We start from the raw sequence: 5,292 nt of genomic DNA, 5'->3' as shown, positions 1-5,292 counted from the left end.
GATCCCCGCGCCCCAAGCAGGAGAAGAAAAGCCAGGTCTGACGGGCCGGCAGCTGCGGCGGCGTGTTTTCCCGCTTCCTTGACCGGGCACGGTGCCCCCTCGGAGGGGAAGAGGAGAAAGGGGCGGTTGGGGTGCCCTCAAGTCGGGCAGCAGCTCCTGTGTCACGGCACTGACGCAGGACTCGTGCTAACCGTAGGGCCACAGCATCAGTTGGTGAGGCATGGGGCTCTACCTGCTGGGGCCAAAAGGGTGTCCGGCTGGCCACCGTGGGAGGTGTGTGGGCAGTGTTGGAGGACAAAAAGCACGCTTCCGGCAAATAATTGTTCGTAGCATTTATTGCTCTGGCCACCAGTAGTTAGAAACCCCAGTAATTCCCTCCTCTGGTATATAATTGCATTTTCCTTAAGTTGTCAGAAGAACTGTGTGTTTTTTTTCTCAAGTTGTCTTTGAAAAATTAACTTTCTCAGCAATATGTAAGACAAGGAGTACAGACTCTACAGTTACTATGGGAGCGTGTGGTAGTTGCAGGCTGTGTGGGAGGCCAGAAAAAATGATGTGAATAAAGCTAAACTTCAGTATCAATGACTGCGGCTTGCAAATTCACTGTTATTTGGAGATTTAATCTAGTTTGGGACTTGGTAGATTTAATCCACCAGTTCTGGTCTGTTTTGTGGGGAAGGGTGGTTGGTGCCATTTGGCCAAGATATGAAGATTTTGTGTGTGTGTGTGTGTGTGTGTTTTGTTTTCATTACAGGCATCGAGTGTCACTGAATTGGCATAAGCCCTAATGTACGTGGGCAGATGTAGCCTCTCCAGTGCCTGAGCTGTGACAGCGAGCTCCGCTGGTACAAAGGGCTGCCTGCCTATAGTAGGGGTTGTGCTGCTTCTCTTATACTGGTGGCTGTAGTCTATCAGGTCCCTAGCACGGAAAATGCTGAACGCGAAACGTTGGTTTTCATGCCAGCTGAATGATAGGAGGGAGATTTTGTTATATTGGCTATATTTATTTCTAAGCAATTGTTTTAGGACCGTAGGAAGAAGCTTTGTGTTCCTGCCGGGGTTTTGCTAGTTCATCAGATGCCACGCTGCCCAGGGATTGTCAGCGCAGAGGAGCGGCTAAATTGCTGGGCTCTGTTTGCCTGATCTGAAAGGGGAGAACCCTTTTTTCAGGGCATTTGCAAGCGTTTGGTGTGTCACACCAAATCCTGACTTGGGTACCTATTGAAAGTGACTTCTCTGGGCTGATGTGCAATAAAATAAAGAAAGGGAGCAAACACCACGTAGTGGATAGTGTCAGAGGTTCCAGTGCAGGCCTGGTGGCCTTGGTGCCTTCTGCGGTCAATGCTCTAGATGTATGCAACTTGTTCTGATATCTCTGTTTAGATGTCTCCATTCTCAAGAACAACAGCTCAGTTCTTGTTTTGCTACAGATCTTATGCGAGCACCAGACGGGCAGTGGCTCATAGCTTTCATCTCATCTGAGACTGGATCTTCAGTTTGTCACGTTAACCAGACTTGTAACTTCTTCCACAGTAGCTGGTCTGTCAGTGCAGAGCTTTGCACTGTTGTCTGCTGAGGGACCAGAGGTCTTCATCCCCTTTCGTTTCATGCAAATCTCACAGTTTATTTTTAGCAGTGGCATTGATTTTTTTTTTTTTTTTTTTTTTATTCCTCCTCCCCTCACATCTGGAAGAAGCAAACAGAAATTGTGTAAAGAAAAATTAAATGTGTTTATTTTAACTAAATAGTTTATGAAATACCAAAAGTTCAATGTTTGTAAAAACAGTAGTGCTTTAGCAGCACAATGAAAAGCAAAAGTAAAAGTTGTGCAATTGTTCGGTGTGGGTTCAACCGCCTTTCTATTATTAGAGCAGTTTTTAATTGGTAGCACATAGTCTTTTATAACTGTTTAAAAGAGAAGAAAGTCCTTCACTGAAATAATGGTTTGAGCAGCTGTTAAATGTAGAAGAGGACTGGGATAGAGCAGGAGTTTATCATTGGCAAGGCAGCAGCAAGGAAATGTTGCTCTCTTGGAGGTGACCTGTGGGTTTCCCCCACACCTCCCCAGCTCCTTTCAAGCTCTAATTATGCTGTGTAAAACTGCTTCAGAGAAATAAGATGGGACTTCACATGTAGGCAGAAGAATCGGAGAAATAAAACGGCTCTGGCCAGAACCTAAGCTTTTCCACATTCATGCTATCAAGAGGAAGAAAAGGTGTTTTACAGAGACCTTTTCTTCCAGATTGTTTGCTTGAACTGATTTTGTTTTCATAATTTCAAGGGATAGCATTAGGCAGCCAAACTGGATTTCATTTCCCCTTTCGGTTGAAGGCTCCTTAAATTTCATCTTGATGTAGTGCCTGTATGTCTGGTTCTGCAGTTCCACAGAAGGTTAACAAGTGAAAACAAAGTCAAGGAAAACAAAGTGTGTTTGAAGCTAGCTGTCCTTTCAAAGGCACCGATGAAGAGCTGTAACTTTGCTTTACACTGAAAGAACAAAGTGAGAAACTAGTTTTAGTTTGAGTGCAGTAATTGGTGCCTATGTTGGGTAGCTGAGATTGAGTCCCGCAAAATTGGCGTTTGCGTTAACTTCAGACAATTTTCAATTTTTTTTTCCAGACTCCATGAGAACAGAAGGCCAGTTGGGATGGCAGTCAAACTAAGTGGGTGAGTTTATATATAAAACTGACTAACTTTGGATTTTAAATATTTGCAGATTTGTTAAATACAGAATTTCTTATTGGTGCCAACAGCCTGACTCCGTTGGTGTTTAAGTGGAGCTCTGGTATTCTAGTGCATTCTTTTACCTCTGCTTCTGTTGCGTTGCAAGCTGTGCTAGAGAAGACGTAGGAAATTCATTTTACCCAATCAGCAATTGTAACAATGGACTACAAACCTGCAGAGCAAGCCAGTTTGCTGGAAAACAGGAATTCCTGCAGCGCAGCACTTGTCACAGACTATCCAAAGAGGGCAAAGATTCAGGAAGGTGAATAAATTGAACATTGGTTGAATGAGGTCAGGAACAGTCTCCCGGAGGAGAACCCTGCCCTAAAATACTTCTTTGAAAGTATAAGCCAATTTAATGTGCAGATTAACGCTTCTCATTTGAGCAAACTTGTGTGCAATCCTGGATCTTTGCAGATCACAACCGGACACTTCAAAAACCGATGTACTATATTTGTTTAAAAAAAAAATAAATAAATCATACCTTGTCTTGTTACAGCTGTTATTTTTACCATTTCATTGAGAATATCTGCAACTTAAATGTATATTTGACTTGAAACAGTATCATACACTTGGTATAATAACTCAGGTTGTCAACAGAATTACTCTGTGAGGCTCAATATTGCCTCTGCATTCTTCTCTGAAAAATGCATTAAACATTGCTGTTATTGCCAGAAATCAGTTCTAGCCCAATTGTATATTTCAAAATTCTTGATCAAGTATAATAATTGACCTAGATTATTATTCTATTTTTATCCTCGTAGAATACTGAAGATCCTGAGCATCAGACTAGACCTTCGTAGTCTGGTGTTCATGAAAATCATATTCACTGGTTCACGGTTTAATCATTCTACATCTCAGTATTTTGTTTTCTTTTCCTTTTCCCTTGCATACTAGGGAGTATGGTCAAGGTAATACTATGATCCAGTAACGCGCATGATGGTAAGGGTATGCCTTTAGTTGTTTCAGGAAAAAGCTACCGTTATCTGCTCCCCTTTACCTTTCTTGGTAGTTTCAATAATATGCATAACATGAAGTGTTTGTAAATTGATATTAAACTGTTTGTGACTTCACCTAAATAAATTTTTATATATAAATGCTGGTTTTAATCTTGGCCTTTTTTTTTTCTCCTCCTTTGTTCTTGTATTGCCACTTCCCCTTCTGTGAGCGATTTTTTCCATCACCTGACCTTTTACAAAATTTCTGGTTTTCAGTTATGAAAGCACAATCATGTCTTAACTATCAACAGAAAACAAAATTGGACTTTAAAATTTGCTTTCAGTATTTTGCATGAAGGCTTGATGATGTTATAACTGTAGTTGTTGTAGCTTATTTGTCTTTGACAGTTGTTGAGACAACGATATGTATTGGGCTTTGATCTGCCTGAAAATGAAATAGCTGCTGGACTGAAATAGTATTTTAATGGACTCCAAACTGGGACTCTGGTCCAGTGAATGCTGAGATGTCTGCATTCAACACAGTAGAACATAGAGCCCTTTTACAGGTGGAATTACAAGTTCTAAAAATGCCTTTCATTTTTGAGAAGGGGCTTAAGCTCAATAAGCCGATCACTCGTGCCGTTTTTCCATTGTCCTGTTTTCTTAAGAAATCAGAACTCGGTTACTCGCTGGTCCATGCTGTGTGACTTCACCATCGTTGCTACTCATGAACCACTTCAGGCATCTTCTTCTGAGGAAGTGCTGTAATAGTGGCAGGATTTGGGGGGAGGTGTGGGGAAGGGGGGGTGTGGAGCAAGGAAGGATGAGCAGACATTGGTGTCGGTCCCACTGATGAATTGCACAAGGACTGGTCTTAACCTACTGACTCAGAGCAGCAAAGCAGCGACAGTTTTGTTTTTCTTGTCCTCTTTGGGAGCAGCATGCCCAGCTGGAGTCTGAAACACTTCCTAATGTTCCCAGCCAAGTCCATCTGCCAAGAATTTGTTGGGTTTGTTTGTTACTCTCTCCAGTTTTCATACAGTCTGGTGCCCTTCCTGGCACTATTGTCACCTCCCAGTTTCCTGGTTGCTAGTGGTCCTGGGTTGGACCACCCTGTCTTCTTAGTCTGCTGCAGACAATTGCCAGGGCTCTGCCTTGCTCTCCAGCGTCAGTGGCTGCTTTCAAATTGCTGCCTGCTTTTATAAAGAAACTTGCCTTTTAAATTATTAGCAGTAGTGTTTTAAGACACGTGGGACTTACCACCTTACTTTTTTTTTTTTCTTTTTCTTTTTTTTTCTAGTTCTTCATAAAGTTGCTTCATCACTGTCTTTGAGCCACTCAGTAGTTTCACTGTGGTACTTCCACATCCGTGCTTTGGGGTTTATTGTTGCACATGTGCTTTCCCCCTCGTTGCTCCTGTAAGCTTCCACATGAAACTTCCTTATCCATGAGTTTCTCCTGAAGTGTTGGACTTTGATGGGTTTCTTCCAGTTCCAACAGTTAGTTACTGCGTGGGTTTGTGTGTGTCATTGACACTGGGTGAATCCTACTTTAACAGTTCCTGATGTTGTCTTGTGCTTGTTGGGTCAGAGTGCTGGCTGTGTTGAAAGGGTGGTGCAGAATTGCATAT

The 5,292-nt window shown here is 42.4% G+C and overlaps 1 long non-coding RNA gene across 1 annotated transcript; it reads left to right on the top strand.

Annotated features, from left to right (window-relative positions):
* The first annotated feature begins 1 nt into the window (after position 1).
* Positions 2-3,641, top strand: LOC104287269. The gene is made up of 3 exons (XR_717900.1): positions 2-35; positions 2,620-2,667; positions 2,754-3,641. It is a non-coding gene; the product is annotated as an uncharacterized LOC104287269 (long non-coding RNA).
* Positions 3,642-5,292: the final 1,651 nt, after the last annotated feature.

This window comes from Charadrius vociferus, unplaced genomic scaffold (genome assembly GCF_000708025.1).
Source record: "Charadrius vociferus isolate BGI_N301 unplaced genomic scaffold, ASM70802v2 scaffold105, whole genome shotgun sequence".
NCBI lineage: Eukaryota > Metazoa > Chordata > Aves > Charadriiformes > Charadriidae > Charadrius > Charadrius vociferus.
The sequence above is the reverse complement of the archived record's forward strand: the minus strand, read 5'-3'. Positions and strand labels throughout refer to the sequence as shown.